Source organism: Hylobates moloch, unplaced genomic scaffold (assembly GCF_009828535.3).
Source record: "Hylobates moloch isolate HMO894 unplaced genomic scaffold, HMol_V3 SCAFFOLD_18, whole genome shotgun sequence".
Classification (NCBI taxonomy): Eukaryota; Metazoa; Chordata; class Mammalia; order Primates; family Hylobatidae; genus Hylobates; species Hylobates moloch.
This window is the reverse complement of record NW_026652293.1, coordinates 68,147,420-68,160,488: the sequence shown is the minus strand read 5'-3', so window position 1 is coordinate 68,160,488 and position 13,069 is coordinate 68,147,420. Positions and strand designations below refer to the sequence as shown.

Sequence of the window (13,069 nt, the reverse complement as noted above, 5' to 3'; positions counted from 1 at the left end):
TTGGCCATGCTGGTCTCGAACCCCAGACCTCAAGTGATCCGCCCGCCTTGGCCTCCCAAAGTGCTGAGATTACAGGCATGAGCCACCGCGCCTGGCCTAGTTCCCTCTTCTTAGGTGCAGATTTCTGCACATGAGCTGTGAGATCCACAGACATGTCACTGAGCTCCCCCACTCTGTCAGTGGAAGATGAATGGAATAAGCCTGCTTGCACTGTGGAGTGCAGCTGTGGGGACAGCCCCCGTTTTTGGTTTTCAGCTTAACTGTCCAGCATCTCCCCTCCCTTCCTATAGCAGGGACATATGCCTTAGATATAAACTTAGTGGTGTGCAGTACCCACCGTGGAAGCTGAAGAAGGGAGGTATTCCCTGTCTCTCAGGCATACCCCGCTTCCAGCCCCATACCAGTTGGGAAGTGGTCATTGACCTGGGGTGGATTACCTGGACCCTTGCTTGGGGCTATGAGCCTGGAGAATGTGACACGGAAATGAAGGGATGCTGAGACTCATTTCAAGGAAGCCACCATGGTCCGTGGTTGGTAGTCATACAGCAAGGCAGGTAGGTAGGGCTGGCAGGCTGCAGGGATGGTGTGTCCACTGGTAGCAATGTCCAGGGATAGCAGGGTCCTGGGAATGTCATTTCTGCTCTACTCCTTGGACTCGCTGAGCTGTCTCCGCCTCCACCTATCTTCCTACAGACCTCCCTTCTAGTTTTCTGTCAATTCTTTGAGCCAGCAAACTCCATCCAGTACATTCTTTATTCTTTCATGAAATAGCCTGAGTTGGATGTAAATGTATATGACTAACAATTCCACCCCTAGGTGTATACCCAACAGAAATGTGTACATGTGTTCATCCACAGACACGCTCTAAATCTTCACAAAAACACTCTTCATAATAACCCCGAACAGGAAAGCACCCAAATGCCTGTGTTGGCTGGATAAGCACATTAGGGTATATTCACACGATGGAATCCCAGACTGCAATGGGAATGAGCTGCAACCCCACCCCCAACTTGGAGTGTATTCACCAACCCTAGCGTTGAACGAGAGAAAGCAAAAACGCACCATAGGATTCCATTTATATAAAGTTTAAAACCCAGCAAAACTCATCCATGCAGTTGCAAGTAGAGATCGGTCCTAAGAAGACAGTAACCAGAAGGGGGGCATGAGGTGGTGCTTCTGGGGTGTTCTGTTTCTTGATCTGGTTGCCGGTTACCTGGGTGCATTCCGTTTGTGAACATTCTTGGAGCTGTACACTTTTGATTTGGGCACTGTTCTGTGTGTATGTTATACTTCAATAAAAAGTTGGGCTTTGTGACTAGCAATCAAGAATCCTACTTTTTTTTGGCACTTTGCTCAAATTTTTACTCCTCTTTAGATATCATTAACATTACATTAATGATAACTAACATCGCTAGTGGGGCATTTTAAGAGCATGCTTGACGTCGTTTTAAAATACACACTATGATCCTCAGCTATCTGGATGGAGAATAGGCCGTCGGCACCACGCAGGTAGGGGGCCCTGTGAACAAGATGCGCAAATGCTGTGGAATTTGTGTCTTTTGGGAAGACAGTGAGGAATCCCACTTGGAGTTCCCACTTGATGGCAGAGATGTCCTCTCAGGCTCTCCTGCCTTCTGACCATCAGGAATGGATGGAGGAGATGGCCTCCTGCAAAACCCTATCATCAGACACCACCGTTGGGGAGGGAGCCTCAGCACCGGCCCCAGGGGCTCTTCTATGACACCTGTGAATGCAAGCTCAGATGCCCAGGTCACCCAGCCCATAGGTATTAATACACTGGGGCCAGAATACCGATAGCCACGCCTTGCTCCTTCCACTCTGCTTCTGAACCACGGATTGTTTCTGAGCATCTCCCAGGGCGTCTCCCTTGTTCTCAGCTACCAAGCAGCCTCTGCCGTCTCCCTGTGGCAGCTCTGACATGTTGAGTTCCAGGGCAGTCACAGAGCAGCTTCACACTGGGGCCCCACGATGTGCGTCAAAAGGGCTTGCCTCTGATCCTGAGCTCCAGCTCCCGTGGAACTCAACTACAAATCCGGGAATTGCCAGCAGCCCCCCTGCTGCTGGGAGCCAGGGGAGGGAGCAAACAAAAGGGCAGAAGGAAGTTTGTTCTGGTGATTCTTCAGATTTGAGATGAAAATAATAAGAGTAATAACAAGCAACATTGATCTGATGTCAGAGGTGTGTGAACCAAAGCAACTCCATCTTGAATAGGGGCTGGGTAAAATGAGGCTGAAACCTACTGGGCTGCATTCCCAGATGGTTAAGGCATTCTAATGAGATAGGAGGTCTGAGATAGGAGGTCTGAAGAGATAGGAGGTCAGCACAAAATACAGGTCGTAAAGACCTTGCTGATAAAACAGGTCGCAGTAAAGAAGCTGGCTAAATCCTAGCAAAGCCAAGATGGCCACAAGAGTGACCTCTCTGGTTGTCCTCAGTGCTACACTGCCATCAGCGCCATGACAGTTTACAAATGCCGTGGCAACATCAGGAAGTCACCCTATATGGTCTAAAAAGGGGAGGCATGAATAATCCACCCCTTGTTTAGCATATACTCAAGAAATAACCATAAAAATGGGCAACCAGCAGCCCTCAGGGCTGCTCTGTCTATGGAGTAGCCATTCTCTTATTCCTTTACTTTCTTAATAAACTTGCTTTCACTTTGCACGCGGACTCGCCCTGAATTCTCTCTTGCGTGAGATCCAAGAACCCTCTCTTGGGGTCTGGATTGGGACCCCTGTTCTGTAACACTGAGAAGAACACGGATGATAGCAATCCATTAGATAGAATTATTCACACTTACATCTCCTCAGCTCTTCAGGGGGTAAGACACCAGCTCATGGGCAGGTTTTTTTGCTTTTTGGTTTTTTCTTGAGATGGGATCTCACTCTTGTTGTGCAGGCCAGAGTGCAGTGACGCCATCACAGCTTACTGCAGCCTCAAGCTCCTGGGCTCAAGCGATCCTCCAGCCTCAGCCTCCTGAGTAGCGGGGACTGCAGGTGCATGCCACCATGCCAGGCTAATTTTTTTTTATTTTTTTGTAGAGACAGGGTCTCACTATGTTGCCTGGGTTAGTCTTGAACTCCTGCGCTCAAGCAGTCCTCCCACCTCTGCCTCCCAAGCACTGGGATTACAGGTGGGAGCCACCGTGCGCTGCCATGGGCTGTTTTCATGAAAGATAAGAGGATGCCCTCTACCCCCCAGCTTCCAGCCACATCTCTTGGGTGGCACACTGCTCCACCGTCCCCAGGATGTAGGCCCAGAGCATCAGAGGTGGAGGATGAGCTGGGCGTCTGCCCAGTTTTAATGCTTTTGTTGATGTGTGGACAAAACAGGGACACACTAGTACCATCCTGCATTCCATCTGGTTTCTAGGAAAACCCTCACAACTTGATTCAGTTTCAGCTATACATAATTTACTAACTTGTAAATATTCAAACCCACATACAGTCATTAACCGCATGCTGGTATTGTGGCCACTTACTTCAAAGATTCCCTAGTGACCCAGGGTGGCCTCCAAGGCCCTGCCTGCCCTGACTCCTGCTTACTCTCCAGCATCACTTTCACACCTCACTCCCCCTGAAAACCCTGTGCTCCATCCACGCTGGTCATGATTCAAGCCCACCTACTAGCCACGCTCCCTGCTGCCACAGGGCCTTTGCACCTGCAGCTTCCTCTGCCCGGCACACTCTTCCCTCCTCTCTTTGCCAGATGGACTTATTTGGTAGATCTTGACTCAAGCATCACTGAAGACTCAAGCCTTCTCTGACCTCTCTGACGAGGTCAAATCTATCTCTAGGTTCTTATTCACTGTGAGGCTCTCCTTTGAGGACCTTGTCATGTTTGCAGTTTTACATTTGTGTAAGTGATGACTCAAGGAAGATCTGTCTCCCCCACGATGCCATAAACCCTCTGAGGGCCAGGGTTCTAGATGTGAAAGGAAAAGAAATCTCCCCGAAATCACTAAGCCAGAGGGAAGGGTCAAGCTGGGAACTGCCTCGGGCGAACCTGCCTCCCACTCTATTCCTAAATAAGATAGCTACATACACCCCCTACCCCCCACCACCACCACCCCGGCAAGCCCTGCACTCCCACACAATTTGCCCACAAGGAAATTCCTGCAGACAAAGGACAGGCAGAAGTCAAAGGCATCCCTCTGCTCATGTGAGACAAATGCACATCTGATTTGCTTGCTCTGCCCTATTGTTTCACTAAGCCAGACTAAGGCATAAGTGACTATTCCTGTAAATCAGCAGTCCCCAACCTTTTTGGCACCAGGGGTTGGTTTTGTGGAAGACAGTTTTTCCACAGATGTGGGGGCGGGGAGGATGGTTTCAGATGAAACTGTTCCACCTTGGATCATCAGGCATTAGTTAGCTTCTCATAAGGAGCAACCTAGATCCCTCCCATGCACCGTTCACAATAGGGTTCACCCTCCTATGAGAATCTAATGCCACCACAGGTCTGGCAGGAGGTAGAGCTCAGGCGGTAATGCTCACTGGCTGCTTACCTCCTGCTTCCTAACAGGCCACAGACCCATACTGGTCCTCAGACTGGGGCTTAGGGACCCCTGCTGCAAACTTTATTCAGTGAAGGCTAATCAGAAACTCAAAAGCATGCAACAGTTTGTCTCTTATCTACCTAGGACCTGGAAGGCCCATCCCCACTTTGAGTTGTCTCGCCTTTCCGGACTGAACCAATGTACATCTGACATATATTGATTGGTATCTCATGTCTCCCTAAAATATATAAAATCAAGCTGTGTCCCGACCACCTTGGGCATATGTCATCAGGAGCTCCTGAGGCTGTGTCATGGGTGTGTCCTTAACCCTAGCACAGTAAACTTTCTAAACTGATTGAGACCTGTCTTGGATACCATTTGGTTTATATGGTTTTACTCATTCCCAGCACCTAACATATCATCTGGCACATGATAGCAATCAGAAAGTATTATCTGAATAAATGCATGAAAGTTACTACTAGTCCTTTCTTGACATTAAGTGCTTCTCCTTAGGGGTGTGAATGAACCCTTAGAAGACTGAAATAGTAACCAAGGAAAGGGGGCGGGGGAACCAATATTTGCTGAGTGCGAATATGTGCCAGGTCTTGAGCAAAGGAGTTAACTTTTTTTTTTTTTTTTTTTTTTGAGACAGAGTCTTGCTCTGTCACCCAGGCTGGGGTGCAGTGGCACAATCTCAGCTTGTTGCAACCTCCACCCCCCGGGTTCAAGCGATTCTCCTGCCTCAGCCTCCCAAGTAGCTGGGATTACAGGCACGCACCACCATGTCCAGCTAATTTTTGTATTTTTAGTAAAGATGGGGTTTCACCATGTTGGCCAGGCCGGTCTCGAACTCCTGACCTCAGGTGATCTGCCTGTCTCGGCCTCCCAAAGTGCTAGGATTACAGGCGTGAGCCACTGTGCCCAGCCAGGAGTTAACTTTTTAAATTCTTACAAATTGCATTGTGATATTCTTTATCCCCATTTGGTAGATGTAGGTTCCTCATATAAATATGAGGAAGCTGAGTTTAGGCTGGGTGCAGTGTCTCACACCTGTATTCTCAGCGCTTTAGGAGGCCGAGGTTGGCAGATTGCTGGAGCTCAGAAGTTCAAGACCGGCCTGGTCAACACAGCAAGACCCCATCTCTACAAGAAATTTAAAAATTAGCCAGGCATGGTAATGCATGTCTGTAGTTACAGCTTCTCAGGAGGCTGAGGCAGTAGGATCACATGGGATCGGGAGGTCAAGGCTGCAGTGAGCTGAGATCGTGCCACTGCACTCTAGCCTGGGCAGCAGAGAGAGATGCTGTCTCAAAGAGAGAGAAACAGAGAGAAGAAAAGAAGCTGAATTCAAATTAAGTAACTTGCCGGATGTTAGACGACTACTAAGTGACTGAATTTGAATTTGAATCAGTCCACCTGACAACACCACTACCCTGCCTGCTGTCAGACTGAGGCATTTAAGAACCAAAATTCTCAGCCAGGCACAGTGGCTCATGCCTGTAATACCAGCACTTTGGGAGGCAGAGGCAGGTGGATCACCTGAGGCTGGGAATTCGAGACCAGCCTGGCCAACATGGAGAATCCCTGTCTCTACTAAAAATACAAAATTACCTGGGCGTGGTGGCACATGCCTGTAATCCCAGCTACTCAGGAGGCTGAGGCACAAGAATCGCTTGAACCCGGAAGGCGGAGGTTGGGATGAGCCAAGATCACGCCATTGCACTCCAGCCTGGGCAACAAGAGTGAAACTCAAAAAAGTCTCAAAAAAAAAAAAAGAACCAAAAGGCTCTCATCTCCTCCATACCTCATTTAAAGAAAAAATGCAGAGCCAGGCACAGTGGCTCACACCTGTAATCCCAGCACTTTGGGAGGCCAAGGCAGGCAGATCACTTGAGGTCAGGAGTTCGAGACCAGCCTGGCCAATATGGTGAAACCCTATCTCTAAGAAAAATACAAAAATTAGCCAGCATGGTGGCGTGTGCTTGTAATCCCACCTACTTGGGAGGCTGAGGCAGGAGAATTGCTTGAACCCAGGAGGCGGAGGTTGCAGTGAGCTGAGATTGTGCTCACTGCACAATCTCTTTACTCTCTCTGATGCAATCTACGGCTCAACGTTCTTTACAGCCACAGGCTTTCGTGGACTTCACGTTATCATTGGATCAACATTTCTCACTATCTGCCTCCTCTGCCAATTAAAATTCCACTTTACATCCAGCCACCACTTTGACTTTGAAGCCACCGTGTGATATTGACACTTCGTAGATGTAGTATGACTATTCTTATACATCTCTGTCTACTGATGAGGATCCTACTCTTTTAGTATAAACAGTACCATTGATTTCCAATCAATTAGTTTCAATAATATCCAAAAAAGAGTAATCAACCTGACACTAGCCCTAGTAACCAACACCTTACTGGCCCTATTACTAATAACAATCGCATTGCTCCCACAGCGTAATACTTATATAGAAAAATCCAGCCCCTGTGAATGCAGATTTGACCCAATAGCCTCCGCCTGCCTCCTCTTTTCCGTAAAATTCTTCCTAGTAGCCATCACATTCCTCCTTTTCGACTCAGAGATCACTCTACTACTACCCCTACCATGAGCCCTTCAAACAACCAACCTGACACTAATAATCAGCACAGCCCTTATACTAATTACCATTTTAATCCTAGGTTTGACTTATGAGTGAGCCCAAAAGGGATTAGACCAAGATGAATTGGTAAATAGTTTAAGTCAAAATAAATGATTTTTACTCATTAGATTATGATAGACCATGTTTACCAAATGCCCTTATCAGCATACACCATATCACTGCTAGGGATATTAGTCTATCGATCCCACCTAGTATCATCCCTGTTATGCCTAGAAGGCATAATACTATCAATAGTTATCATAAATACTCTTATAGCCTTAAGCATACATTTCACTCTAGCACCCATAATGCCCATCATCCTCCTAGTATTTGCTCCCTGTGAAGCCGCAGTGGGCTTTGCCTTACTAGTTTCAATCTCCAACACATATGGCCTGGATTATGTACGAAATCTAAATTTACTTCAATGCTAAAACTTATTATTCCAACAATTATACTGTTACCAATGACATGATTCTCTAAAAATTCTATAATCTGAATCAACATGGTTATTCACAGCCTACTCATCAGCCTCGTCAGCCTACTATTTTTTAACCAGTTCAACAATAGCCCATCCAACCTCTCATTAATTTTCTCTTCTGACCCGCTGATGTCACCCCTTCTAATCTTAATAGCCTGTCTACTGCCTCTTACAGTTTTTGCTAGAAGCCAATATCACCTGTCCAATGAATCGCCCCCATGAAAAAAGCTCTATATTTCTATATTGATTTCCCTACTGACTTTTTTAATCAGAGCATTCACAGCCACAGAACTAATTATATTTTATATCCCCTTTGAAGCCACACTAGTTCCTACCCTAATTATCATCACCCACGGAGGCAACCAACCAGAACGCCTCAATGCAAGCTCATACTTCTATTTTAGACACTAGTAGGATCCCTTCCTCTACTTGTTAACACTTGTTTATGCTCAAAATACCTCAGGTTCACTAAACATGCTAGTAATAATACTTACTACGCAAGAGCCGTTAACCTCCTGATCCAACAATCCTACATGACTAGCATGTATCATAGCTTTTATAGTAAAAATACCTCTATACAGATTTCACCTATGACTCCCCAAAGCCCACGTAGAAGCCCCTATCGCGGGCTCAATAGTACCTGGAGCAGGACTCCTAAAGCTAGGTGGCTACAGTATAATACGACTTACTCTTCTCCTCAGTCCCCTAACAGAACATATAGCATACCCTTTCCTCATACTGTCCCTGTGAGGGATAGTTATGACAAGCTCTATTTGTCTATGACAAACTGACCTAAAATCACGCATTGCCTACTCCTCTGGGAGCCACATAGCACTTGTTATCATGGCTATCCTCATTCAGACCCCTTGAAGCTTACCAGATGCAGTCACCCTTATAATTGCTCATGGACTCACTTCAGCCTTCCTATTCTGCCTAGCAAATTCAAACTACAAGCAGGCCCATAGGTGAACCCTATTACTTACCGAACGCCTTCAAACACTGCTTCTGCTAATAGCCTCTTGATGACTTCTAGCAAATCTTACTAACCTTGCCTTACCCCGTACCATTAATCTAGTAGAACTCTTTGTGACGATGGCCTCATTCTCCTGATCTAATATCACTATTATGCTTATAGGACTTAATATACTAATTACAGCCCTTTACTCCCTAAATATGCTAATCACAACACAACGAGGGACACTTGCATAGTATATTAACAGTACTAAACCTTCCTTTACATGAGAGAACACATTAATACTTATACATCTTGCGTCTATCTTCCTATTATCTTTAAACCCTAAAATTATTATGGGGTTTGCATGCTGTAGCTATAGTTTAACCAAAACATCAGATTGCAGATCTAATAATAGAAGCCTGCAACTTCTTACCTATTGAGAAAGTAGGCAAGAGCTGCTAACTCGTGCCCCCATGCTTAACAACATGGCTTTCTCAACTTTGAAAGGATTAGAGTCATCTGTTGGTCTTAGGAGCCAAAAACATTGGTGCAACTCCAAATAAAAGCAACAAACATGTATTCTTCCACTGCTATAACATCCCTAATCCCCTTAATCTTACCGACTACCATTACCTTAGCCAACCCCCGCAAAAAAGTTTCACATCCAAATCACGTAAAAACATCTATCGCATGCGCCTTCATTATTAGCCTCATTCCTACAACGATGTTGATATGCACAGACCAAGAAGTCATTATCTCAAACTGACACTGAATGACAATCCAAACTCTCAAACTCTCACTAAGCTTCAAGCTAGACTAATTCTCCCAGTAACACTCACTATTCATTACCTGATCTATTATAGAATTCTCAATATGATATATAAACTCAGATCCTAACATTAGTCAATTGTTCAAATACTTACTTATTTTCCTCATCACAATATTAATTCTGGTTACCGCCAACAACCTCTTTCAGCTCTTTATTGGATGAGAAGGCGTAGGAACAATGTCTTTCTTACCAATCGGCTGATGGTACGGCCGAGCAGATGCTAATACGGCAGCCAAACAGTTCTGCACAACTGCATCGGCAATATTGGCTTTATTTCAGCTATAGCATGATTCCTCCTGTCCTCCAACACATGAGAATTTCAACAAACATTTATTCTAGACCCTACCCCCAACTCCCTTCCATTAATTAGCCTTCTCTTAGCAGCAGCAGGAAAGTCAGCTCAATTGGGCCTCCATCCCTGACTCCCATCCGCCATAGAAGACCCAGCCCCAGTCTCAGCCCTGCTCCACTCCAGCACTATAGTTGTAGCAGGAGTATTCCTGCTCATCTGCTTCTACCCTTTAAAAGAAAATAACCTCTCAATCCAAACCTTTACATTATGTCTGGGGGCTATTACTACATTATTCACAGCCATCTGTGCTGTAACACAAAATGATATCAAAAAAAATCATAGCATTCTCCACCTCAAGCCAGTTAGGCCTTACAATAGTCACAGTTGGCATTAATCAGCCGCATCTAGCATTCCTTCACATCTGCACCCATGCCTTTTTCAAACCTATATTATTTATATGTTCAGGGTCCCTCATCCATAACCTCAGTGATGAACAAGACGTCTGAAAAATAGGAGGGCTATTCAAGACTCTACCCCTCACTTCCTCCTTCCTTTTTATCGGCAGTCTCACACTTACAGGTGTGCCTTTCCTCACAGGCTTTTACTCCAAAGACCTCACCACTGAACCCGCAAACACATCACACACCAATGCCTGAGCCCTTTCTATTATGCTTATTGCCACCTCCTTGACAGCTGTCTACAGTACCCGTATTATTTTCTTCGCTCTAATAGGGTAGTCTTGCTTCATGACTCTGGTTATTATTAATGAAAATAACCCCTTCCTAATTAACCCAATTAAACACCTAACAATCAGCAGCATCTTCGCCAGATTCCTCATCACCGGCAGTATTATTCCTGCGTCATCCCCCTAAGCAACCATACCACTCCACCTGAAGCTCACAGCCCTAGGTGTGACCGCCTTAGGCTTCTTACTAGCAATGGAGCTTAATCTCATAACTAATAACCTCAGACGAAAATACCCACTACAGACATTCAACTTCTCCAATATACTAGGATTTTATTCAGTCACAATTCACCATACAACCCCCAACTCAAACCTATCCACAAGCCAAAATCTGGCTTCACTACTACTAGACCTAATTTGACTAGAAAAGTCTATATCAAAGACCATTTCACAAACCCAAATTTCAGCCGCCATTACCATATCTACTCAAAAAGGCCTAATTAAACTCTACTTTCTCTCTTTTTTTATCCCATCCCTTTTAACCCTACTCCTAATTATCTAATCTATTACCCCGAGTAATTTCAATCGCAACGTAAATACTAACAAATAATGATCAACCAGCAACTACCACTATTCAACACCCATAACTATATAAGGCAGCCACACTCAAAGGATCCTCATGCAACAACCCCTCCGCCTCCCCCTCAAAAATCATCCAACTCTCTACGCTGTTAAAATCAATCATGACCCCCACCCCATCATGCTTAACTATTCACCAAACCGACAGCAACCCCATTAATAGTCATAATAGTAAAGCCCCTCAGATGTCAATATTTGACCCTCATGTTTCAGGATATTCCTCAGCAGCCATCGCCGTGGTATAGCCAAAAACAACCATCATGCCCCCAAGTAAATCAAAAAGACCGTCAACCCCACAAAAGCCCCACCAAAAATCAATACAATACCACAACCTACAGCACCGCTAATAATTAGCTCTAGGTCCCCATAAATAGGAGAAGGTTTCAAAGAGAAACCTACAAACCCTATAACCAAAAGGACACTTAATAAAAATATAAAATATGCCATTATTCCCACATGGACTATAACAATGACTAATGACATGAAAAATCATCGTTGTCCTTCAACCAGAAGAACACTAATGGTCAATACCTGCAAAACACACTCGCTAATAAAAATTATTAATTATTCACGGTGTGCACTGCAGCCTGGGCAACAGAGTGAGACTCTGTCTCAAGAAAAGAAAAAAAAAAGGAGCTACTAGTAAGCCATGAAAGCACACTTTTTTTTTTTTTTTTTTTGAGACAGGGTCTTGCTCTGTGTCCCAGGCTGGAGTGTGCACACTATTGACTTCACAGTATTGTTATACTTTCTTGCCATTTAAAAATCAAAAAGCACCTGCATTCTATAAATGCAGCTTCACACGGTGTAGCTGTGTACTGGTTTAATTGCAGTAATTAAGGCCAGGGGAGGGCCACTGCTGCTAAGAAGTGAAAGAATAGCTTGAAGAGGAAAGAAACATTGTCCCACGAAACACGAAGGTAACGCGGTCCGTTTAGTTCACACATAAGGCCTGTTATTAGGAGTAGGGAGTATCTGAAGTGTTTCCGTGAGAAAAGAGACCTATGATTACCATGGCCAGGTGTGCGTACAAGTATTCATTCTCTGGCTGTTCTTTCCAAATCATTTGGTAAAATTCTCATTATTTAGTACATTTTATTTCATCTTTTCTTTTTCAGTTAAATTAGACTTCATTCAATTTGATTTTACATATAAACCAATCCCTGGGGCAAAATAAAGGAATTCATTGGTTTAGATAAATCCAGTGCTATGCAGCTGATGCCACTCTTCTTTATTTATTTCTTTTTGCTTTGTTTTGTGTTTTTGAGATGGGATTTCGTTGTGTCACCCAGGCTGCAATGCAGTGGTATGACCGTGGCTCACTGCAGCCTGTACCTCCTGGTCTCAGGTAATCCTCCCACCTCAGCTTCCCGAATAGCTGGGACTACAGGCACACGCCACCATGCCTAAGTTTTCTATTTTTTGTAGAGACGAGGTCTTGCGATGTTGCCCAGGCTGGTCTCAAACTCCTGGGCTCAAGCGATCCTCCTGCCTTGGCCTCCCAAAGTGCTAAGATTACAGACATGAACCACTGTGCCTGGCCTTTGATGCTGCTTTTCTAATACCTTTCTCCCGATGAAATAATTAGTTGTTTCATCTTAGCCCTTACTGGTGTGTAACATTTGGAAGTGCAGATCCACACTGGCACAGCTTCCTTTAGTTAAAAATTATGGCCGGGCGCAGTGGCTCACACCTGTAGTCCCAGCACTTTGGGAGGCTGAGGCGGGCAGATCACCTGAGGTCTGGAGTTCGAGACCAGCCTGGACAACATGGTGAAACCCTGTCTCTACTAAGAGTACAAAAATTAGCTGTGCATGGTGGTGCACGTCTGTAGTCCCAGCTACTTGGGAGGCTGAGGCAGGAGAATCACTTGAACCTCGGAGGCGGAGGTTGCAGTGAGCCGGGATCGTGCCACTGCACTCCAGCCTAAGATAGAGAATGAGACTGTCTCAAAAAACAAAACAAACAAAATTACATAGGAAGAAGAAAATCCAAGAGGAAAGAAGACACCTTGCTTGATAGATAAGTAAAAATTG

The 13,069-nt window shown here is 45.1% G+C and overlaps 1 pseudogene; it reads left to right on the top strand.

Moving 5' to 3' along the window:
- The first annotated feature begins 9,162 nt into the window (after positions 1-9,162).
- Positions 9,163-10,956, top strand: LOC116457701 (NADH-ubiquinone oxidoreductase chain 5-like; annotated as a pseudogene).
- Positions 10,957-13,069: the final 2,113 nt, after the last annotated feature.